This window comes from Marmota marmota, unplaced genomic scaffold, assembly GCF_001458135.2.
Source record: "Marmota marmota marmota unplaced genomic scaffold, marMar, whole genome shotgun sequence".
Taxonomy (NCBI): domain Eukaryota; kingdom Metazoa; phylum Chordata; class Mammalia; order Rodentia; family Sciuridae; genus Marmota; species Marmota marmota.
Window position 1 is genome coordinate 7,498,912 of NW_026000078.1, and position 26,358 is coordinate 7,525,269.

General features: G+C 39.0%; 1 protein-coding gene across 1 annotated transcript in view; it reads right to left on the reverse strand.

Moving 5' to 3' along the window:
• LOC107156538 (calcium-binding mitochondrial carrier protein SCaMC-1-like) overlaps positions 1 to 26,358 on the reverse strand; it is a 152,436-nt gene that overhangs the window by 85,697 nt on the left and 40,381 nt on the right. The window lies entirely within an intron of this gene.

A 26,358-nucleotide genomic window follows, 5' to 3' on the forward strand; every position in this document is an offset into this window, starting at 1 on the left:
AACAGATTTCTCCACATGACTCAGGGGAGTAAGAGCTGTGCTAGGAGGCACTGCTGCTGAAGGTGAAGCTGATCTCTCCTCAGTCCCCCTGACTTTGCTGATCGGGGTAAGTGGTTTGTAAAATGTTGTCCTGAGATGGGGCTGCAGTATTCTGGGTGCTCTTGCAGGAGCAAGATGGTGAGAATGAGAGGACAGTCTCACTGGTGCCTCTCTGGCTGAACTGGCTGGCGTGTTAGGCTGTGTGGCACCACTGGAATGGTCACCACTAACCCTGATGCTCATTGTCACTTTTTCCTGGAGTACACTGGGCAAAATCACTGCACTCGTGCCAGTTAAGTTCTTTGGTTCACATTGTTGTCCCTGAGTTTTTTGTGGAATCTGCTGATCAAAACCATTAAATTGGGAGCCAACAGTAGTAGGGGTAACTTTTGTATTAAGTCCTTCAAAGGTAAAGTTCTGGCAAAACTTGTCTGAATTGACATTTCCCACATTTCTGCTGTTTTTCTCATTAGGAGAGCTTGCAAGATTAAACCTATCTACAGGCAAACAGAAACATCTAATCTTGGTGCTTGGCATAGGCCTCTGTATATCATTTGTTGCCACATCAGATTTCAGACTAAGTTGTTTCATGGTTTTGCACATATTTTCCATCTTTTGTGATGATGATTCAAGTTCTTTGTTATTTGAAAAAGAAGAAATTTTTTTTTTTAACTTCATGGAGCTTGGTTAATAAGGAACAGTGTTTTTTTTATGAATGGGCATTCTCTCAAACAACACAGTCTTACATATTTTTCCAACATTATTTTCTCAGTCATCTAGGCAGAGGAATTAAAAATCCATACAGTATTAAAGCCACATTTTTAATTAAAGCATTACTTTTTAAAATTTATCTTAATAGAACAAATAGTCACAAAGCACATAAAATTTAAAAAAAAACACTTCCTGAAGTAATTTGTTTTAATATACTACCCATGAATGAATATATTCTGTGTTAAGACTTTCCTGATTTCAACAGGCAGACAATGGTAACTCTAGAACAGTAACACTATTCTGTACATGAACAAATGCCATGTCCTGAATCCCAAGGACTTCGCCTGTCACTTAATCTACTTTCCAACAACATTGTGTCCATACTGAGGGCAATACACCAGAGAGGACTTGGATTATCTCCCAGCTGATCCACTAATACATGGCAACATCCTCTGGACAAAGGAAGGTGGAAGAGCTGTCAAAATTGCCATTGTGCTACTGGTCCTGAAGACTGCAGATTTAACTCCTTCTCATTCTCCTTTAGTCTGGTCCCAAGGTCCCTGTTTTCTCACCTAGAACCCTAGCATCTCCCACTCTGTCTTTGCTGAATGTACCCCAGAAGCTCCTGTTACTAGAAAGGTGCAGCCATCTGGCCATGATCCTCCTCTCACTGCTGAGAAACATCAGACAACTGTGTGCCTTGCCACTGGTCTGATGGCTTTCCAACAGCCCTGTTCATAGCCCACAGTTCTCATCCCTGCCACCTGGTCCTTCTCCCATATCCTTGGGCAGTGGTTTGCAGACAGGCGCACAGCAGCATCACTTGATGATGATCACAGGTCATCATCTCATCTGACCTCCTTCTTCACCTGAGGCTGCTGGCCTCTCTTCCCTGGTTCCCAGGCAGTGCTCATGTGATGTGCTGTCCTGGACCCTTCTCCACATTGATAGAAGGGAGCTGAGCCATTGTGGTTGGATGGCAACCACCAGAACATATTTACAGTCCTGCAGAACTTCTAGCACCACTTCTAGCTGCCTGGGTGCTGTCTCAACTCCTGCTCCAGTTCTGCCCTGGGCAAGCCTAGTGCACTAGCCCTACCTGCCTTCTTCTGTCAAGACAAACTCCTATGTGGAGATATGTTTGCATGTGGTGTTAATGATCTTCTAAATAAAAGGCTCAGAATTACCTGGTATGTAAGGAAAACTTGACAATATTTAAACACTATTTATTGTTATTACTATACCTACTTGGGATTCCAATTTCCTTGGACAGTGAAATAAGGTTACATTTAGGAATGAGACAGGATGAGGTTCAAATCCTGAATCAACAGTAATTTAGGGACATGACCCTTGGCATTATTTACCTTCCTCAGACTGTTAGCTATGGCTTAAATGAGGCCAAGGTTCATAGCACAGAAGTGCTAATAAGATCAAATTATATAAATGGAATCAGTGAGTCCAGTGCTTTTCTTTGCAGAGAGGTAATGGACTGTCTTTGTTTTCAGACTTTCTCAGGCTACACTCATTGATATTTCATTAATTTTATATATCAAATTTAACACTTATGGCTATATATTTTTAAAAATTTGGATTTAGCTCTACTAAAGCAGTAACAAATGAAAGGTTTTCAACCCCCTTACCAGAAACCATTCACTGAAATAAAGTGATCAAAAAGCCGTGACCAAAAAGACTGGAACCAAGAAAATGGAAGACATGTGTGCTTAATGTGTGAAAGTTAGGCCACAGGTAAAGGGACATCAAAAAACTTTAGAAGTCTATTTTTTGGAGTTTCAGGAGTTCAACTTCTTTTCTCTGCTTTGACTTTAATGGATGACAAAGAAGTAAAGGTGAAAACAAATCTCAGAAAGAGAACAAAAATAATTTATGAATTTCAAGATATCTTTTTACAAGAAAGAAACAAAGCATGATATTCATTTAAATGACATTAAATAAACTTTTTCAATGGCTAGAAAAGTTAACTAATAAAACCTTGAAGTTTGAACTTACCTCAACTTAATACACCTTCTTTTTTTTTTTTAAAGGATGTGTATTGTAGATGGACACAATAGTTTTATCTTTATTTATTTGTTTTTTATGGTACTGAGGATCCAACTCATGGCCTCACTCATGGCAAGTGTTTTACCACTGAGCTACAAGCCCAGCCCTCACCTTGGTTTTAATCATGACTTCTTGGCAAGGTTTGAAATATGCAGATATATGTTACATATCCACTCACCAATGAGACATGCATCCCATTTTTCCAAGGCATTTTGCTTGCATTCTGATTTCTCAAATGATGTAGCCAATTCATAATTTTCAATTTCAATATCTGCAGTGTGGAGATCCTATTGATACAAGAAAAGTTTTAAACTAAAAGCAAAACACACCTCAAAACAAACAGTTCAAAGACTATTAACTTGTTAACATAAACATTACAAATTTAATCCAATTCTGTAATGGTCAAAACTCACTTGCTTTGTAGAAAAATATTGTGACTTTGTGGAATGTTCTGTTGATATTACAGGTTTGGAAGGAGGGCTTTTACCCACCTGAGGTGCAACAACATCAGTACTAGATGAAACATTTTGTGGCTCTAGGGACCCATCAAAGATCATCTGTGCATTAATAATGAGGAACTCTACCAATAGGGCCTGATTGGCATATGCAACAAGGGAGGAGGAGATGGTACAAGGAGTGGTTGTAGGCCTGGGCCTCATGAGACAGGGTCCAAATACCACCCCCAAGTTTTTTGAGTTCATCGGTTTTCTTCAGAATGCTCTACAACCCTGAAAAGAAGAACCCATAAAGTGTATGAGATTTGCCTAATAGATGTCCTTAATGGTAGTTTACTATGACTTGAGAAGGATGGAGAAAACTTGGGCTATAGAAGACTACAAAACGTTTGTCAAGGCTCAAGTTTGGTGCATCTAGGGAAAGAATACTTTGTTTCATTATGATACTTACCACACACCAAACTGAGTTTCAGAGTACTATATTAGGATAAAATGCATGTAAGTAGAAGGAACTACTGAACTCAGTAGCAGAAGGAAGAAAAATACCTCTAAAAATTGCTCTATCTTTGTATGTGGGATATACTCCCCATTTCTTATACTGGAAACAGAAACATCAGTGTCAATTTCTCTCTCACTGCTCAGTTAGTTTTCTTTTTTCTAAAAAAAATAATTTTTACATAGAAATGGACACAATACCTATAATTTATTTATTTTTATGCAGTGCTGAGTATCAAACCCAGTGTCTCACATGTGCTCGGCAAGTGTTCTATCACTAGCCACACTCCCAGCTGCCCACAGCTAGTTTTCTAGCCTAAATGATTCTCTCTCCTGAACATCTCTCTGTTCTATTGCCACTATCAATGTTCTGGTTTTACTTCAAACACTCTCAGCTTGTTATTTCTATGACTATCTAAGGAAATATATCTCTGTCTGGTTTAGCTATCAGGATGATACTAGATTCATCTATGGGTAAAAAAGCTGTGATATATATATTTAATGGGGGTAGTTTTGCTATTTGTCTTTCAGAGAATTCATCACTGATGTATAGAAATGCATTTGATTTATGGGTATTAATTTTATATCCTGCTACTTTGCCAAATTCATTTATTATTCTAGAAGTTTTCTGGTGGAGTTTTTTGGATCCTCCAAGTTTAAAATTATGTTGTTGGCAAAGAGTGATAATTTGAGTTCTTCTTTTCCTATTCGTATTCCCTTGAATTTCTTTCATCTAATTGCTCTGGCTAGAGTGGCAAGGATTATGTTGAACAATTTTTAGATGGAATGCTTCCAATTTTTCTTCATTTAGAATGATGTTAGCCTTAGGTTTAGCATAGAGAGCTTTTACTATGTTGAGGTATATTCCTACTCCCCCTAGTTTTTCTAATGTTTTGAACCTGAAAAGGTACTATATTTTGTCAAATGCTTTCTTTGCATCAATTGATATAATCATAGGATTCTTCTCTTTAAGTTTATTGATGTGATGAATTACATTTATTGATTTCTGTATGTCAAACCAACCTTGCATCCCTGGAATAGACAACTTGATCACGGTGCATTGATTTTCATATTTTTTTGTATGTGATTTGCCAGAATTTTATTGAGAATTTTTGCGTCTGTGTTCATTGGGGATATGGGTCTGAAATTTTCTTTCCTTGATGTGTCTCTTGCTGGTTTGTGTATCAGGGTGATACTAGCTTCACAGAATGAGTTTGGAAGGGTTTCCTCCTTTTCTATTTCATGGAATAATTTGAGGCCCTTCAACAGATGAATAGATTAAAAAAACTGTGGTATATATACACAATGGACTATTACTCAGCATTACAAGGGAATAAAATAATGGCATTTATAGGTAAATGGATGGAGTTGGTGAATATCACGAAGTAAGCCAATCTCCCAAAATGAAAGGCCAAAATTCTCTCTGATAAATAAATGTTGATACATAATTGGGTCTCTGGGGATGGAGGAACATTGATTGGGCTCAGGAGAGGGAAGGAAGAGGAGGGGGAAGGGGTAGGAAAGATGGTGGAATGAGACGAACATCATTACCCTAAGTACATGTATGATGGCACATGTGGTATGACTCTACATCATGTACAGAGAAATGAAAGTTTGTGCTCCATTTGTGTACAATGGATTGAAAAGAATTCTGCTGTCATGTATAACTGATTTGAACAAATAATTTTTATTTTATTTATTTATTTGTATGTGGTGCTGAGGTTCGAACCCAGGGCCTTGCACATGCTCTACTGCTGAGCCACAATTCCAGCCACAAAAAATAAATTTTAAAAAATTTTAAAAAGGAGATCTTAATTGCTGTTAGAAAGGTCTACCAGGCAAATCTGAATATGTGAAATTCCTGATTCCAAGTTCTTTAGTGTGTATAGAAACAATACGGTCAACTCATCTGCCAGGTAGGTAAGATTTTTTACCAAGTCTCTAGGAAGGGTAGCACAGTTCCTGCTACTATTTGCTATATTGTAGCCTAATGAAATCAAATTTTCTAAATGAAAAATGCTTTCTTGTGTCTCCATGTCTGTTTCTCTCTGCCTAATATGCTCTTCTGCACATTCTCTACCAAATTAACCCTCAGTTCTTAAAATCAGACTCAAGGTCTTTTGCCTCTTCTGCTCTATCCCTACCCCCAAAACTTCCTCTGCATGCCTACAAGCTGTGCACAGCTACTAGTAAAAGGATGATGTTGAACTGTGGTTATATACAGATCTGTACTCCAAGAGGATAAGCTTACAAATAGCAGAAACCCTATGTTTCCATCCTAGTTTCACCAGCCAGAGCCTGGCACACAGGAGGTATCTGAGGGAACCATGTTTGCTGCATGAACATGTATTCAATGTCTCCCTCACCCAAAACATAATGAAAACATCCTAAATATCATTTTGAAAATCATAACACAACAATATAAATGTACTGAATACTATTGCCCTGTTCAATTAAAAATGGTTAAGATGGTAAAAAAAATTCTTACCTCTTAAGGTAATGTAGAGTGTTAAAATTGGACGGTGGAAATTGTCTTAGAAGGTCCTTGGTTTTGAGAAGAATTTGGTTGATTTCCATACACATATTTGGAGATGTGTTGTCTTCAGAGTTGTCCCTTTTGGTGTCCTGTTCTTGGTTAATATGTTGGATGACATTTGCATGCTCCATAAATTCCTGGTACCTTTGGAATAAAACCAATCGTTCTGGTAGCTAAAAAAAAAAAAAAAAAACAAAATTATATTAAAAATACCTTTGGGCTGAGGTTATGGCTCAGAGTTAGAGTGTTTGCCTAGCACATGCGGGGACCTGGGTTTGATCCTTAGTACCACATAAAAATTAATAAATAAAATAAAGGTATTGCATCCCGCTACAACCAAAAAATAAATATTTTCAAAAAATCTTCTGCCTGTTTTCTTTGTTAAAGTCAACTATAAGTGAGAATTACACAAATAATTTAGCATGTCCCTTTAGATTAACAAAATCTAAAGTCAATCTGTATTTATTGGTATCTTTTTCAGTACTGGGGATTGAACCTAGGACCTCAAGCATGCTATGCAAGCACTCTAGTACTGAGCTTCATCCCTGCCCATAAAATAAAATATATATGTTTGGTAGAGAAGTGACTTAGAAAGCAAATCAAAATCTTGACTATAAATTATATTTATGTTAATAACAAATTAATAGATAATGAGTGAAATTCTAAACTTAAATGAAGTTTAAACTTTAAGCTTCATTATGGGATTTTAAAACTCTTCATCTCTATCCTAAACACATTATATTCACATCTGCCCCCCAAATAGCATAATCTTCAGCTGTTTTACTGGAACAAACATAGAATAGTGCACAAAATCTATAAAATTAATCAGAAACCCATGGATTTTTATGAGTAAGGGGTAGAAATATCAAAGTGCTAAATGGCACAGATTTTACTTGAGCAAGAATGAAGATCAGCACAAGGTAATATGACCTACAAAAAAATACTGTCAACATCTCATGAAACTTAAAAACAGGCTGATTTGCCATAAATAGATCAAAAGTAAAAGTTCTTACAACAAATATCCACTGGCCATAATGAATTTCAATGTTTCTACAGATCTACAATAGAAAATTCAGTGAACCGTTAGCTACCTAATGTCCTATAATATCTGTGGGAAGTTAGGGGGTTGCCCTGTGATCAGTTTCTATCTTCACCACTCTGGGATCTGAAGCAAGTCACTTCATCTCTTGGAGCTTTAGGTCAATGAGTCAGATAAAGGCTACTCTCTAACACTATTGCAAGAATTGAGCACACTTTCCCAAATGAAAGTCTTAGACATAAAAAATTCCTCAACAGAATGCAAGTTTATTGTATTGTACCCAATTCATCCCCTCTCCCTGACTGACTAAACAAGATTAAGGATGACACATTATGAGACTTCCAGTCATTCAAAAGTATCAAACTCCATTTCTCAGTTGAGGGGTCTGTAGAATGTGATTAAAGGGTTATCAATGCTTTCCTGGGCTAACATTGTAGATCCAGCAATTTATACTTAATTTCTTTCCCTCCTGCAATTCCACTAAAATACAGTAGGCTCATAAGGACTAGGAAATAGAGAAAATAAAAAGCAACAATTCACAATTAGAAGAGCAGATGAATAAGTCCTGATGCAGCATTTCCAAGAGAACTGACCCTTTGTCACTCAACATGATTTTCAGAATCCTAAAGGGACGAGTACAATCACTACCAGGTCCTCTGATCTTGGCTTAGGTTGCAGGTGGGCCAGCTGAGAAAGCTTAGCTCTCTATAGAATCCTGTCTCCACTCCGTGTACTAGGGCAATCTCCTTTCTAAAACTCTGGAAAATTTTTCTCTGGGCAATGGGATACAGAGGCTCTCTGAATCGAGGCAAGGCCAATCATAAGGAACAGAGAGGTAACTGTTTTCAAATGGGATATGTTGGCTGTATGCACACTGAAAGCACAGATCCTACAATCTTAGTAACCCTGGCTCCCACAGTATTGGTATTGTATCTCTAGGCAAGGAAAAAACCCTTTCCTGAGGGACTGGGGTTGTGGCTCATGGTAGTGCACTCATGTGACATGTGTGAGGCACTAGGTTTGATCCTCAGCACCACATAAAAATAAATAAATAAATTAAAAGTATTGTGTCCATCTAGAATTTAAAAAAAATGCCTTCCCAGGAGGATCACACCAGTGCCAGAACAGGGAACTAGAGACATGTAGTTAGGCATATAACAAACAGTCCACCTAAACTACTTTATAGTAAAGTTCAAAGTTTTTAAAAAGCCTTGATGTGTTCAAGTGCTTCCAAAGTGATTTCAAGTCCAAACTCTAATATATCTAGGCACCATGAAAGACAAAAATCAAAATGGGTAGAAAAAGAACAAATTGAAGGTGTAAAATGATGCTGTCACTATGCTGGCAACTAGTCAGATATGGTGAAAGAGTAGTGGAAATGCAACTGATCTAAATTGAGATGTTCTGTAAGTGAAAAATAGATACCAGATTTCAAAGAAGAAGAGCTGCAATACAAATAAATAAATAAACAAAATACCTCATAATTTAAAAAACTAGATATTCAAAATGTTAAATGCTATATTAAAATTTGCTTCACTTTATGTTTAATTTTTATGTTGCTATAGAAAATTTAATGTTATATATGAGGGTCACATTGTATTTCTACAGAGGTTAGAGGCCAAATAGAGAAAAGAACCCTTAATGAGAAAAATCTATGAATATCCACAATAAAAGAGCTTCATATAATCATTTAAAAAATGTTGTCAAAAGAATAGAAAATCAGACTTCTTGAATATTAAAACATGACCTCACAAATGGAGTAATTTACTTATTCAAGAAGAAAAAGACAAGGAAATGTCTTAGAAAGTTTTTGAAGAAAAAAAGAAAAATAAAGAAAAGGTAAGGGAACTGGAGAACTTGGCAAGTATGCTTGCCAAGCAAGTGCAAGGCCCTGAATTTTTAATCCCCACGAGTACAAATAACAAATTTATAAACATTTACATATGTGTTTGTGTATGTGCACACACACACATCTCCAAACAAGAGGTTCAAGAACAAATTACAAAGACAGATGGTGGGTGGGAGAATGACAATAAAAATCAAGAAAAGGTCCCAAAACTAAAGCGCTCACAACTGACAGAGCTCATGGAATGGCCAGAATACTGGATGGAAATATATCCACATCAAAATACATCATTATAAAATCTTAAAATAATGAGGGGGGTGATGACATAGTTTATACCAATGAAAAAATATGAAATATAAAATATTTTTGCTCTTTGCATTTGATGGTAGGTTTAGAATAAAACTTTTACCTGGTGAAGGTAAAATTTTAACACTTCACAGATGTCATGTGAAGAAAATTCAGACAGATCTCCTAAATGCCTTCCATTTTCCAGAGCTTGTCACAGTATTGCGATTTTTGCCTTTTTGCCACTGACTCGATAAATTCCCTTGAGAAAATAAAAACAGAATGCAATATTTTACTTTAATACAAAGGGCTAAATGCAGACATCTAGACAGTGTTAATGTATCTACTTCAATTTTTATTAGTATTTAAAAAATACAAGTTGAAGTCAAATAAATTAACATTTTCCAAATAAATTTTAATAAATTTAGTTATTACATACAAATAGAGAGTGCTGTGTTAGGGTCTGTAAACAAGTCAGGATGGCGCCTGGCATTTTGCCAGAGGGAGTGGTTTGTGAGGTGGCGCCAGTGAGCCATTAAGTGTGGAGATTCCTTATTGGTTGACTACTGTATCTAGTTTATGTTAATTAAGATAAGCTGTGTGGAATGTATATATACCCCTCCTGTCCTACAATATACGGCTCCCACTCCTGCTGTATCAATGTATACAAGTTGTTCGTCACCCCCCCCGGTTATTTTGCTACAGCCGGACTGTGGCAGTGCTGATTTTCTTAGTCTCTTTTTCATTAAAACATATTACAAAGGCATTTATGTTTTTAGAGTTTTAAGAGTAAACAACATACTTGTAAACACAAGGCAGTCTTTTCAATTTCTAAAGTACACATTTTGATTATGAAAGGAATGCCATCTGGCTCCTTTTTGGCAACACAGGACAATTCTGCTCCAAATAAGTGTATTTTCCCCTGAAGTTTCCGATGTCCGCAAATGATGGTTAAGTTTGCCATGCATTTTTTATGGCAGACAAGAAGACACCATAAGAAAATGATATTTGAAAACTGATTGACTCACCTTAAAATTATTCACAACTAAGCAAAATGCAGGCCAACTAATAATGACAAAAATAAGTTAAGAAGTACTACTTGTGGTTTGTGAATTACATTTAACAGCAAAACAAAGTAGAAAACTATAGAAATAAACTGTGGGACTTTATTAAAAATGTACTGGCAAGCCAGGTGTGATGGCATATGCCCATGATTCCAGCTACTTGAGGGGCTGAAAAAGGAATTTCACAAGATAAAGGCCAGACCAATCTAGCAAGAACCCATTTCAAAACACAATTTTAAGAAAGGGTAGATGGGCTAGGGATGTGGCTCAAGCGGTAATGCGTTCGCCTGGTGTGTGCTGGGGCGCTGGGTTCGATTCTCAGCACTACATAAAAATAAAATTTAAAAAAAGATACTGTGTGCACCGAAAACTGAAAAATAAATATTAAAAATTTCTCTCTCTCTCTCTCTCTCTCTTCTCTCTCTCTTTCTAAAAATATGGCAAGTGCAAGACCCTGAATTTCATTCCCAGGAGTACAAACAACAAATTTATATATATTTATATGTGTGTTTGTGTGTGGACACACACATCTCCAAATAAGTAAAATCATAACAAAAAAGTATATAGCAAAAGAAAAATTGTGATTCCAAAAAGATCTTACCTGTTCGCATTTAAGACCTCGAAATATGACAATGCGTTCACAGTATCTACATCTTGTGGGAAATATCCATTTTCTGAACTCATGGGTGGCAGCTGCTTTTGCCATTAATGGTTGCTGAAATGTTCCAAGGGAGCTGGGTCCTTACAACAGAAATGTTAGTATGTAAGAAGGGTAAAATGACAAAAACATATACCACATGATATTGTATTTGGAATAATTTTTAGACTTTGAGATTATTTATATATTACAAAAAGCTACTATTTTGCATTTCTAACATAAAAAAGCATCTCATTTATTGATCTCTTATAAAACATTTTTTTTCTTTTTTTATTTACTTATGACAGTGGAATGCATTACAATCCATATTACACATATAGAGCACAATAGTTCACATCTGTGGTCATATACCAAGTATATTCATACCAATTCGTGTCTTCATACATGTATTTGGCATAATGATGACCTTCTCATTCCACCATCATTTCTAACCCCATGTTCTCTCCCTTCCCCTCCCACCCCTCTGCTCCAGAGTCCTCCCTTGTTCCCCCTCTGTACCCCACTATGAATCAGCCTCCTTATACCAGAAAGAACATTTGACATTTGTTTCTCTGGGCTTGCCTAACTTCACTGAGCATTATCTTCTCCAACACCATCCATTTATCTGCAAATGCCATGATTTTATTCTCGTTTATTGCCGAGTATATAGGATTTTGGAAGAACCCTGCATGTTTTTATGCAGAAATTAACAAGTTGATTCTAAAGTTTATATGAAAATGTTAAAGATATGGAAGAGCCAAAGAAATTTTAGAGAATCTAGACTGCTTGACTTTACAATTCACTGTAGAGCTACAGGATTCTAGACAGTGTGATATTGGCCTAGGAAAAGACATGCAAATCAACAGAATAAAATAGAATCCAAAGTAGACTCTCTTGTATTTAGTGAAGCTATTTCTTTATTTTTAAAATTGATTTAATTTTTTTAAATACATGACAACGCTGGAATGCATTTCAATTCTTATTACACATAGATACCACAATTTTTCATATCTCTGTTTGTATATAAGGTATGTTGACACCCATTTCAAGTCTTCATATATGTACTTTGTATAATGATGTCCATCACATTCTACCATCCTTGCTAATTCCTTTCCCCCTCCCTTTCCCTCCAACCCCTATCTAGAATTAATCTCATCCTGCCATGCTGTTCCTCCCAAACCAACTATGAGTCACCCCACTTATATCAGAGAAAACATTTGGCATTGTTTTTTGGGGATTGGCTGACTTCATTTAGCATTATCTTCTCCAACACCATCCATTTACCTGCAAATGCCATGATTTTGTTCTTTTTTCATGCTGAGTAGTATTACATTGTGTATAAATGCCACATTTTTTTAATCCATTCATCCACTGAAGGACATCTAGGTTGGCTCCACAGTTTAGCTATTGTGAATTGTAAACATTGATGTGGCTGTGTCCCTGTAGTATGCTGTTTTTAAGTCCTTTGGGTAAAGTGAGAGAAGTGGAATAGCTGGATCAAATGGTGGTTCTATTCCAAGACTTCCAAGGAATCTCCATACTGCTTTCCCAATTTGCCAGCAATGTATGAGTTTACCTTTTCCCCCACATCCTCGCCAACACTTGTTTTTGTTTGTCTTCATAATAGCTGCCATTCTGACTGGAGTAAGATGATATCTTAGAGTAGTTTTGATTTGCATTTCTCTGCTTGCTAGAGGTGATGAGCATGTTTTCATATATTTGTTGATTGATTTTATATTCTCTTCTTAGAAGTGTCAGTTCAGGTCCTTGGTCCATTTATTGATTATTTGTTTTTTTGGTGATTAGGTTCTTGAGTTGTTTATATACCCTAGAGATTTGTGCTCTATCTGATGTGTGAAGGGTAAAAATTTGCTCCCAGGGTGTAGGCTCTCTGTTCACCTCACAGATTGTTTCTTTTGCTGAGAACAAAATTTTTAGATTGAATTCATCTCATTTATTGATTCTTGTTTTTAATTCTTGTACTATAGCAGTCTTACTAATGAAATTGGGGCCTAATCCCACATGATGAAGATTAGGGCCGTCTTTTTCATCTATTAGATGAAGAATTTCTGGTTTAATTCCTAGGTCCTTGATCTATTTTGAGTTAAATTTTGTGCATGGTGAGAGATAGGGGTTCAATTTTATTTTGTTGCATATGCATTTCCAGTTTTCCCAGCATCATTTTTTGAAGATGCTCTCTTGTCTCCAGTGCATGCTTTTGGCTCCTTTGTCTACTCTAAGGTAATTGAAATTTTGTGGGTTAGTCTCTGTGTCCTCTATTCTGTACCATTGCTCTACCAGCCTGTTTTGGTGCCAATACCATGCTGTTTTTATTACTATTGCTCTGTAGTATAGTTTAAGGTCTGGTATAGTGATACCACCTGCTTCGTTCTTCCTGCTTAGAATTGTTTTAGGTATTCTGGATCCCTTATTTTTCCAGATGAATTTTAAGATTGCTTTTTTCTATTTCAATGAGGAATGACATTGGGATTTTGATGGGAATTGTGTTAAACCTGTATTGTGCTTTTAGTAATAGGTCATTTTGATAATATTAAGTCTGCCTATGCATAAGCAAGGTAGATCTTGCCATCTTCTAAGGTCTTCTTTTCATTTCTCTCTTTAGGGTTCTGTTGATTTCTTTGTATAGTTATTTCACCTCTTTTGTTGATTCTCAAGTATCTTATTTTTTTTTCAGGATATTGTGAATGGGGAGTTTTCCTCATTTCCTGCTAAGAGGATTTGTCACTGATATACAGAAATGCTTTTGATTTATGCGTGTTGACTTTATATCCTGCTGCTTTGTTGAATTCATTTACTATTTCTTGAAGTTTTCTGGTGGAGGTTTTTTGGGTCTTCCAATTATAGAATCATTTCATCAACAAATAGTGCTAATTTAAGTTCTTCATTTTTTTATATTTATTCCTATAATTTCTTTCATCTGTCTAATTAATCTGGCCAGTGTTTCAAGAACTATGTTGAATAGAAGTGGTTAGTGGGCTGGGATGTGGCTCAACCGGTAGCACGCTCAACCGGTAGCATGCTCACCTGGCATGCCTGCGGCCCGGGTTCCATCCTCAACACCACATACAAAGAAAGATGTTGTGTCTGCCGAAAACTAAAAAATAAATATTAAAAAAAAATCTCCTCTCTCTTTCTCTCTTTCTATCTCTTAAAAAAAAATACAGAAGAAGTGGTTAGAGAGGGCATCCCTGACTTGTTCCAGATTTTAGAGGGAATGCTTTCAATTGTTCTCCCTTTAGAATGATATTGGCCTGAGGCTTAGCATAGATAGCCTTTATAATGTTGAGATATGTTCCTGTTATCCCTGGTTTTTCTAGAGTTTTGAACATACAGGGGTTCTGTCTTTTATCAAATGCATTTCTGTATCTATCAAGATGATCACATGATTCTTATCTGTAAGTCTATTGATGTGCTGAATTACATTTATTGATTTCTGTTTGATGAAACAACCTTACATCCCTGGGATCAATCCCACTTGATTATGGTGCACAATCTTTATGATATGTTTTTGCATTGGATTTGCCAGAATTTTATTGAAGATTTTTGCATCTATGTTCATTAGAGATATTGGACTGAAGGTTTCTTTCTTTGAAGTGTCTTTGTCCAGTTTTGGAATCAGGGTGATATTGGCCCCATAGAATGAGTTTGGAAGTACTCTCTCTTTTTTCTGTTTCCTGAAATACATTGAAGAGTGTTGGTATTAGTTCTTCTTTAAAGATCTTGTAGAACTCAGCTGTGTAGCCATCCAGTCTTGGGCTTTTCTTGATTAGTAGTCTTTCGATGGCTTCTTCTATTTCCTCACTGGATATTGGTCTGTTTAAGTTGTGTGTATCTTCCTGAGTCAATCTGGGCATGACTGGCAAAATGACTGAAGGAATTTGTCAATGCCTTCACTGTCTTCTATTTTATTAGAGGATAAGGTTTCAAAATAATTTCTAATTATCTTCTTTATTTCTGTAGGGTCTGTTGTGTTATTGCCTTTTTCATCACATATGCTAATAATTTGAGTTCTCTCTCTCCTTCTCTTTGTTAGCATGGCTAAGGGTGTGTCAATTTTATTTATTTTTTCATAGAACCAACTTTTAGTTTTGTCAATTGTTTCCATTGTTTCTTTTGTTTTGATTTCATTGATTTCAGCTCTGATTTTAATTATTTGTTGCCTTCTACTGCTTTTGCTGCTGATTTGTTCTTCTTTTCAAGGGCTTTGAGGTGTAGTGTGAGGTCATTTATTTGTTGTCTTTTTCTTCTTTTAAGAAATGAACTCCATGCAATGAATTTTCCTCTTAGTACTGCTTTCATAGTGTCCCAGAGATTTTGATATGTTGTGTCTGTGCTCTCATTTACCTCTAAGGATTTTTTAATCTCCATCTTGATGTCTTTTGTAATCCATTGTTCATTCAGCAACATATTGTTCAGTCTCCATGTAATGCAGAATTTTTTAATCTTTAGTTTGTTGTTTATTGTCAATTTCATTCCATTATGCTCTGATAAAATGCATGGAAGTACCTCTACTCCTTTGTATTTGCTAAGTGTTGCCCTGTGGCATAGTATATGGTCTATTTTTGAGAAAAATCCATGGGCTGCTGAGAAGAAAGCTTACCTGCTTGATGCTGGTTGATATATTCTATTTATGTCAGTTAAGTCTAAGATATTGTGTTATTGAACTCTATAGTTTCTTTATTTAACTTTTGTTTGGAAGATCTGTCTAGTGGTGAGAGAGGTGGGTTAAAGTCTCCCAAGATTATTGTGCTAGGAGGTCAATTTGACTCTTGAATTTGAGAAGAGTTTGTTGGATGAACATAGCTGCACCATTGTTTGTGGCATATATATTTATGATTGTTATGTCTTGTTGGTGTATTGTTCCCTTGAACAGTATGTAATGTCCAACTTTATCCCTTTTGATTAGCTTTGGCTGAAGTCTACTTTATTTGATATGAGTATGGAGACCCCTGCTTGCTTCCTCACTCTATGTGAGTGGTATGATTTTCCCAACCTTTCACCTTCAGTCTGTGTATGTCTTTTCCTATCAAATGACTATCCTACAGGCATCATATTCTTGGATCTTTTTTAAAAATCCAATCTGCTAGCCTATGTCTTTTGATTGGTGAGTTTCAGCCATTAATATTTAGGGTGACTATTGAGATACGGTTTGTATTTCCAGTCATATTTGTTTATTTTTGTTACTTAACATGACTTGGTTTCCTCTTTGATTAGTTTTTCTTTTAGTGTACTACCTCCTTCTGCAAGTTATCATTGTTGTTTTTCATTTCCTCTTCATGAAATAGTTTGCCAAGGATGTGTTTTAGTGTCAGTTTTCTAGCTGTAAATTCTTTTAACTTTTGTTTATCATGGAAAGTTTTATTTCATCTTCAAATCTGAAGCTTAGTTTGGCTGGATACAAGATTCTTGTTTGGAACCCATTATCTTTCCGGTTTGAAATATGTTGTTCCAGGATCTTCTAGCTCTCAGGGAATGTGTTGAAAAATCTGCCATTATCCTAATTGGTTCACCCCTATAAGTAATCTGATTCCATTCTCTTGTGGCTTTTAAATTCTCTCCTATATCTGTATATTGAGCATTTTCATTATAATGTGTCTTGGTGTGGGTCTGTTGTGATTTTGCGCATTCAGTATCCTATAGTCTTCTTGGATTTGGATTTCCATTTCATCTTTCATGTCTGGAAGTATTTCTGATATTATTTCATTGAATAGATTGTTCATTCCTTTAGTTTGGACCTCTGTGCCTTCCTCTATCCCAATGACTCTTAAATTTGGTCTTTTTATGCTATGCCATATTTCTTGGGTTTTCTGCTTGGGGTTTCTTATCATTTTTGTTGTGCTGTCTACATTCTTTTCAAGATGATATACTTTGTCTTCGTGGTCTGCTGTCCTATCTTCTAAGTTGTATATTCTGCTGGTGATGCTCTCATTTGTGTTTTTAATTTGGTTCATTATTTCTTTCATTTCAAGGATTTTTGTAGAGGTCATCTTTTGCTTCTTGGATTTGTTTATGTAGCTCATTGTCAAAGTGATCTTTCACTCTCTGTATTTGTTGTCTAATGTCTTCTTTGAGATTCCCAAACATCTGAATAATGTAAATCCTGAAATCTTTCTCTCTCATTTTTTTCTGTTTCTGATAATTCTTCTAATGATGTATTGTCTTCCATTGTTTGTGGTATTTTCTTCCCTTGTCTTTTCATGTTGCTGGTATTTCTTTCCTGCTCTATGGGACTGGTGTGTTATTCTTTTTACCCTATAGATTTGTAGTGCTCTTGTATATTCCAAGATCCCTTCTTTGTGGGGTAGGACAATGTTGACAGTTCCCAATATCAACAATACATCACCTATGTGTAAATTACTGCTCTTAAGACATTTATAGTTAGTCTCAATGTCTAGTAATGTTGGATTCAAGAATAATTTAAAATAAAATCAGTAATTTCATGGTAGGTGTACACTTTCTGGTGGTGGACATTGAACTGGAGGTCAGGTATCTGACCTTATGCTAAGGGTGAAAGATGTGAAGGCAATGGGTTTAATAAAACTTAGGAAATTTGGAGGAGAACTCTAATCAAGAGGGTTAGTAGCAGGGGAATAGACAGGAGGTAATTTAGGGGAGACAAGTATGTGGGAGGACCGTAGAATGCATAAAAACAAACACATATGTGTTTAGAAAATTACAAGAAGTAAAAATTAGGAGGTTGAAAGAGAAAGAGAGGGATGAAGAAAAATAAAAAGGAAGCAAGAAAGATAAAAAAATATATATAGAGAGAAATAAAAAAGAGGGGTGGCTTATGCAATTCCTTTATATTATATTATTCTGGTGACTCAGTTCTATTTCATGCAAAGGTCTTGGTTTCTTCTGGAGGACCAGAAGAGGAGGGGTAGAGGAGAAATAAAGAGGGTAAAATCGAAGAGAAGAAAACAAAAAACAAAACAAACAACAACAAAATGCTCTCAGAGTTCCCTTTTCTTCCCTTCTCTTTCAGTAGGGGGAGTTGTCTATTCCAAGCTTGGTTCTCTGCCCTCAGGGTGGTGTAGGAAACCAGTGTGAGAAGACTAAAGCTCTCCCTCTCTTGTCTGGGCTTCCCTAATCTTGGTCTCTCTGAGTTGCTCCTGGGTTTTAGCCCCCTCCTCTCTCTTGCTTATCAGGTCTCAGCTGGGGGACCTCACGCCCTCCACCTTAGGATAGCACCAGGTGGGCAGCATCTTGGTGGCACTGTGCTTCTGCTCAACTGAGAACTGATTTTGTGCTGATAGTTTCTATACCAAGTTATCACAGCTGGGGGAAGGGATTTGGAACCCAGCTACCTGTTCAGTCACAGATTCGGCTGGTAACCACACCCACCAAAGATAGTGAGAAAGGTGGAGTCAGTCCTTTTCCTAGTAGGTGTGTCTGGTGAGGTGGGGGGAGCTGGGATGTCCTCGTGCTGTGCCTAGAATGTGGTCTGGGGACCTGCGTAGGAGCAGAGCGTCCTCTGGAGTTCTGCCACTCCGCGGAGGTGCTGAGTTGGTGTCTCTGCTCCCCGTCTTGAGATTCGCGCCTGTGCTCAAACTGTAGGCTTTGGGACCGAAGCCTGGAGTCTCACCTGAACACAGAGGCTCTGAGTTCTGCTTGGTGTTCGCAGCTCTGGTGGATTCTGTGAAAATCCGCTGGATGGGTTCCTGTCACATGCACTGAGATGTTGTGTTCCCTCAAGGCAAGACCCTGAGCAGGAGAAGCCACCTGATAGCTTTCTCTGATTCAGGCATAGAGAAGCCAGAAACAGGATCTCCTCTACTCTGCCACCTTGGATCCCAGTCAACCGATTTCTGACAGAGATGCCAAAGTAATTCCGTGGTCTTTCAATACAGGGTGCTGAAATAACAGATATCCATAATGTGAGGGATGAACCTCAAACCTTATTTCAGTCAACTCTAAAATGAACAGGAACCACACACCTAAACACACAACCTAACACTATCTGTCTTTGAATTCAGGGTTATGAAGGGCAGCTGCCTATTTTTATAAATAAAGGATGTTTTAGGAACACAGTCATATTGATGTATTGTGTATAATCCGTTTCAAGGATTATTATTTATAATGGTAGTAGAGGTAAAAGACTGTTCAGGGGTTGATAATTTCTGAAACCAAGGTTTTATACACAGAGTTCATTATACTGTTTGGCCTATTTTCATGCATGTTTGAAATTTTCCAAAATAAAAACTTGTTTTTGTTTGTTTAGTCTACCTTCAGATCTAATCTGGGCTATCTCAAGATCATCCCCATAAGCTCCATCACTCTCCTTCCCATTTCTCTCCAGTAGAGTGACTCAGAGCTCAACCAATCCTGGAGTCCCCTGAATGTTCTATGGGCCAGCCAATTACCTACCATTCTAACAAGCTAAGCACAGATGTTACATCATGGTGGTACTCAATGAATATTAGAGAAATAAATTATAAGCTAAACTATGTGAGGTTCTGTTTGCATACACCCTGATGTTGAAACTGAACTTACCCTCCCCTAACACTTCTATAAACATGTTAATTAGCTCCTACCTCTTCCTTTCAAAGGAAGACTGTGGGGTTAGAGTATAGTTCAGTGGTAGAGTACTTGCTTAGCATGCCTGAAGCCCTGGTTCAATAGGTAGCACCACAAAAAAATAAAATAAAAAGGAAGATTGTGACATTTGAAAACTTTCTCAGAAAAACACCCTGAAACTTTCTTAAAGAAAAATAAAATTCTTATCAAGGGAGGCATTATTGCCGAATATCTGCTCTATGAACAAGGTGGCTCATTTCCTTAACACTGTAATAAAAAAGACAATTGATAGAACACATATCACTTTAGACAGAAAAGACCAGAATGTGCTCCCAACCTTTTTCAAACCCCTTGTTTCTTTACATACAGGAATTGTCTTTATGTGTGTGGCTCATCACCATGATGGAAGTGATTGGGAAATTAAAAAGAAACAGCAAACCAAATAGCCTTCAAATCTTCAAAGCAGAGCTGTTGTTTGTGACTTGGTGTCTCAAATCAAGTGGTTCTGGCTTGATTTGAGACTCCTGCACATTCTGGCCACCTACAGAACTCTCTTTCAGATTCCTCAGTGGCTCTGAGCACATGGCTGCACTGTCAAAGCAGTGAGATCCTGGTAGACATTAGAGATAACCAGCAACTCTGTGCGGGAAGCACCCCCCTCCCCAACTTCTGTGCTTATTAAAGTTACCTTTTACTTTCAAGCTCACACAAAATTATCACTTCTTGCAAAATGCCTTTTCATTCCCTTCATTGAAAATAATCATGCCTTTGGCTCTAGTTTTTGGTATTGCATTCTGCCACTCATTAAATGAAAAGTTTCTATAGGGACTCTGTCTAGCATAAAGTGAGATCCTGCTAAATTTTCAGAGTGAATGCTGAATAAATTACAATTGTCAGGTATCAGAATCCTTCCAGAGTGCCTTCTGGGAATCATCTTTGTTCAATGGTAGTACTAACCCCCTGGGACCAAGAGCAGTTGTAAAGGCCCACATTCCTAGGTCAAGGGCTTTTACAGGTGGGAGGTGAAGGGGATGATAATTGAGAGATTGTTCTATTTTCGGGAGGTGGAGGGGACTGGTGTGACCTTACATTCACTGAGTAGTGATTCTTCAACTCAACCAAAGTTCAATATCCTGCCAACTTGGGGGCTGAAACTTTTCTACCTGGGCCCATTGGACTTTCTTCAAATTCAGTCTGAAAGGTTTTATCAAAATCATCAGACCAGAGCTATAGGTATTGTCAACCTAATGAGGCTTAAGTGTCACTGTTAATTACTTGCACAGTTCTTACAATAAAGAAGCATTTTTAAGTAGGCATTTTTGGCAAACTGCTTAAAGAACTCACTGGGGGAAAAGGATATAAATCTCAAAGACACACATGTATAATGTGCTGTGATTTATTTACTCATCCTAAATATTCACCTTCACATCTAATTTTGAATTCTTTTTCATGAAGAGGGAGACCCCTACACCCAAACTCAATAAGGAGGTAAAGTTAACCCAAAGAGGAAAAGAACAAAACCTATATAGAACAAAAAACTGCCTGGTGTTTAAAAATGGTCTTAGAATGTTCACAAAACACCCAACACTCCTCCCTTCCCCCAAAAGATCCAAAGAACTTAGTGGATGTCAAAGATCCAGACGACTCAGTGTGGAACCCTCTCCTTGGTCTCTAAGACAGGGACAGTAGTGAAAAAGTGAGATAAACCAGCACCTGTCTGACTCAAAGAAAAGGACAGTCCTGGTCCACTTGGTTTCCACAGAATCCAGGCGGCCTCTGAAACACCAAATTTTGATCACCAACAAAATTTGGGGCATCCTGGCAACATAATCACAGGGACATACTCTCCTTTTAGCAGTTGGGATCTCCCACCTTGTCAATTCCAATTTAGACCCTAACTTGCCTTGCTAAGGTCATGGTTGAAAAAAGGTGAATGGAAACAGAAGGGACAGTAATAAGGGAAGGACAGAGAGCAGGTAGGATAGAGATGCAACACAGGGGGCCCTCAGAAAGAAATTCAAGGAGGGTGTCCCTGCACCTTTAGGTCCCCTTTCCCGCCCAAAGTAGTCATCATCCAAGGCCTAGATGAGGTGAAATGTGTAAAGAAAAAGTAAAAAGGGAACAGCACTTGTTAGTTTCTTTACCTAGGTACTCATCAGAATGAAATTTCAGGAAATGTCACAACACTTATAAAAAAAAAAAAAAAACCGATCCCAGTGGGAAAGACAAACCTGAAGACCCGAAAACCAAGAAGGAAAAGTCAAGTTAACCCGTGAGTATCTGAATATTGCTCTGGTCCACAGCTGCCGCAGCGTCGTGGTCCTGCTCCAACTGCTCACCAAGGACTACAGTATTCCTGTTCCCATAGTGCCCGCTCCTGACGTCTATCCCTCATGGGCACCCATCCCAAGTTTCCACCCTCCTGGAGGACCCGCCCCGCCCGCAGCCACCTCCCCTTCGGGACCACCGCGGGACTCTGTGGCCGCCCTGACCCTGGACTACAATTGGCCAGCAGCCATCTCTGCACTCCTGAATCTAGACCAGTGCCAAAGCGACAACCGCCATCCCACACTCATCCAGGCTCTCCCTCTAGGGTCCAGGACACAGACTCCAGCCCAATGCGCAGCCAGAGAGGGCCAGAGCTCTCTGCCTCCATCCCCCACGCATGGCCTTTGGATACCCTGTCAAGCCACCTTCAAGAACACCCTGGCCACAGATGCCCCATCCCCACGGGCACCGCCAAGGCCCCCAGAGACCAGCTATTGGCCAGTACTATTGCTGGCATTGCACAATCCATCATTGAGTGTGTCAAGCAGATCTGCCTGGTCATGTTGGAGTCCCCCTCCCCCACACACACACACACAAGGGCATGACCAACCAGTACTGGCCCTAGCTGTCACGTTCTCCATTCATCTTTGCAGGTGGTCAGGACAGGTACAGCACAGGCAGTGACAGTGCAAGCTTTCCCCACACCACCACGTCCATGCGCCTCAACCCTGACCTGGAGGGACAACCTCTAGAGGCCTATACCATTCAAGGACAGTATGCTATTCCACAGCCAGATTTGACCAAGCTGCACCAGTTGGCAATGCAATAGTCTCATTTTCCTATGATGCATGGTAACACTGGATTCAGTGCAGGATTGGATGCATCTGCTCAGACTACTTCTCATGAACTCACCATTCCAAAGGATTTCATTGGCTGCATAATCACCATTCCAAAGGATTTGATTGGCTGCACATCAAGGCGCCAAAATCAATGAGATCTGTCAGATGTCTGGGGCACAGATCAAAATTGCAAACCCAGTGGAAGGATCTACTGATAGGCAGGTGTTACCATCCCTGTATCTGCTGCCAGCAATAACCTGGCTCAGTATCTAATCAATGCCAGGATTTCCTCAGAGACGAGTGGCATGGGGAGCAGTCATAGCAATGCAGATTCATCTGTAATCCATTTCTACTGTTCACCATCACCCATGATCCATCTGTGTAGTTTCTGAACAGTCAGCAATTCCAGGTTTTAAATAGTTTGTAAATTTTCAGTTTGTACACACTTTATCATCCACTCGTGATTTTTTAATTAAAGCGTTTTAATTCCTTTCTCTGTTCAGCTCTTAATGCTGAGATCCGTATTTAGTTTTATAAGCGTATCCTTTTTTGTTGTTGTTGATTTGTTGTTGTTTTTTTTTTGGCTAATGAGTTTTTCTGTTTGTCATGGAAATGTAAGAGTGGACTATTTATACATTTCAGTTTAGTTCTGTAATGTCAGGAATTTTTTAAAAAAATTAAATGATGGACTGGAGCTTTTTCTTTGTGGCTAGAAACTGGATGCCACAGTGATTCATGTGGGTTTTATTCCTGTTGACTTCCTGTTATTTTTGTACCTTTTATCCCTTACAGGACCCTGATTGGGTTTTGAATAGAAGCCTTTATTGCAATTAAGATATTTTCTCCTGTTCATCACTCCCATGTTTTTATTCACCCTCGATCCTTTCTTCCTACATCCCTGTATTTAGTTGCGCCTTGTGAAATCTTATGCTCAGATTGAGGATTAGACTTTGCTAGGGTTTAACTGTAGAATAGGTATGCAGTTCCTTGGTTAGAGGGTGCACACATACATATACATGGAAGCAGTTGACCTGTACCTCAGATTCATCTTCATGGGAATATTTGTCCTTGTTCAAGCCTGCATATTTTAAATGAAAACTTAAGTCTCTTGTTTAAAAAAGAAAAGAAAAGAAAAGAAAACCTCAAAGGTATCCGTGACATTTCCCTCTTCCTCATCTTATACATACAAACCACCACCAATCAAGTGTCCTCTCCACAGGTGTCTTGAATCCATCCCATTCTCTCCACACGCACTACCACACCACCAGTCTCCAAACTACCATCATCTTTTGCCTAGATTGCTGTAGTAAACTATTACCAACTCTTTTTATTTTTTCCATGCTTTAACCAGAATGAACTTTTTTTGGTCCAATAACTATGTTTATTGTTTTTATATTTAAAAAAAACTTATTACAAGAGTAATGTGTAGGGCATTTTAAGCAATTAGGAAATTCAGAGAATAAAAACGTGAAAAATAGTACCCACCCTCCCAAAGGTCACCAAAGTTGAATGCCTTAGTATACATCCTTTTAGGTCTTTCCCTGTGATTCTGGGCATAGTTTTTACCAAAAGGCCATATTTTGATAATCAGGTTTTGTTAGCTGCTCTGAGGAGTATAGCTTCTACTTTTCCTTGAAAATAGGTTTCCTTTGCTAATACTCAGTCCCTATTCAAATGTCCGTTTCCTAAGAACAGAGGGATCCAACCTCAAGCTCTCTGCACCCGTTCTGTCCCTGAGCCTCCTCTGATCTAGTCCCCCATGGAGCTATCCTGAGACACGCTGCCCTCCCACAGCTCTGCTAAGCTGTGGTTGACACTGCTGCCCACATTATATCTGAGGGGCAGCAACAGTAGGCATAACCCTTGTCCCTTCTGCCCCACTCCAGGTCATCCACAGGACGGGCCGGGAGCAGAAGGTCTACTACAGCTACAGCCAGATCAGCCACAAGCACAAGGCGCCCGACGTCGGTCTCCTGTCGCAGTCCCAGCTGCCACCCCTGCCCAGCAAGGAGGCCAAGGCCCCTGGCTTCGCCCTGCCTGAGCTGGAGCACAACCTGCAGCTGCTCATCGACCTCACTGAGCAGGAGATCATCCAGAACCAGGTGGTGAACCTGTCCCATGAGCTGGAGAAGATGACCGAGGTCCTGGAGCAGGAGGAGCGCGTCATCTCCAGCCTGAGCAGGGTGCAGGAGATGGTGGAGGAGTGCAAGCAGCGCTTGCAGCCCAGCTGCCTCAACCCCCTCATCCTGGACAAGCGCGCTGGCGTCTTCCAGACCCTGCAGGACAAGTACTACGAGGAGTACCTCGTGTCAGACCACGTGGACCTGACCGTGGCCATCGTCTACCGGCCTCATGAAGGAATACTTCAAGGAGTGGGATCCCCTCAAGGTGAGCTGGGGAGCTGCAGCCCATCCTGGCTGGGGTACATTCTGCCGAGAGGGTAGGGCGGGAGGGCCAGCTGATGCCCGCTTCTCCTCAGGACTGCACTTAAGGCACAGAGATCATCTCCAAGTGGAAGAGCCTCCTGGAGAATGACCAGATCCTGTCCCACGATGGTCAGGACCTCTCTGCAGATGCCTTTCACAGGTAACTGGCGGGCGCTGCGCTCCTGGACTGGTGGTCGCTGGAGGCAGGGGACAGAGGAGGTGCTTTCCGTGTTAACCTCCGCACTGGTTCTGCTCTGGGAATTTAAAACACTCTCCAGATGCTCAGCCTGGTTGTCAAGTGTCTGTTCAGGGCCACCCACATGCCGGGTGCTGGGCCTTGCCTGGAGGACTGCAGCCAGCTCTGGTCCATAGTGCAGCCCGCTGGGTAGAAAAGAAAACCTCGAAGGCATCCATGACATTTCCCTCTCCCTCATCTTACACATACAAACCACCACCAATCAAGTTTTCTCTCCACATGTCTCTTGAATCCATCCCATTCTCTCCGCACTCACTACCACACCACCAGTCTCCAAACTACCATCATCTTTTGCCTAGATTGCTGTAGTAAACTATTACCAACTCTTTTTATTTTTTCCATGCCTTAACCAGAATGAACTTTTAATAATGCAAAACTTATTGTCACTCTCCCACTTCAGTAATTACCATTAGGCTTAAAGACAGTATGATCTAGCCTCTGTCCCCTCTCCACACCTCACTCAGACCACTCCCTTTCTCTACTCCAGCCATACAAGCTACTTTTCCCTTTCTCAAGTGTCCCATGCGTGTCTCTTCAGACAAATGGCACATGGTTTTCCTTTTGCCTGAAAGTTATTCCTTGCATCTTTGCCTTTTTAATCCCACCTCAACCTTCATTTCCCAATTCAAGCAGTGCTTCCCCAAGAAAGACCCCTCCCTTACAGCCTGTAGAAAACTCTGCCTTTGTAGCACTTATCATAGTTTATAACTAAACATCTGTGTAGAAACATTTAATTAATATTTATCTTCCCTACTCGAAATCAATTCCATGAGAGCAGGGACCAATGTCTCCTTTTGTTTACCTGATCATCATATGTCTGCCACATTGCATAGTGCCTAGCAACATAAATTCTTAAACTCTAGCTA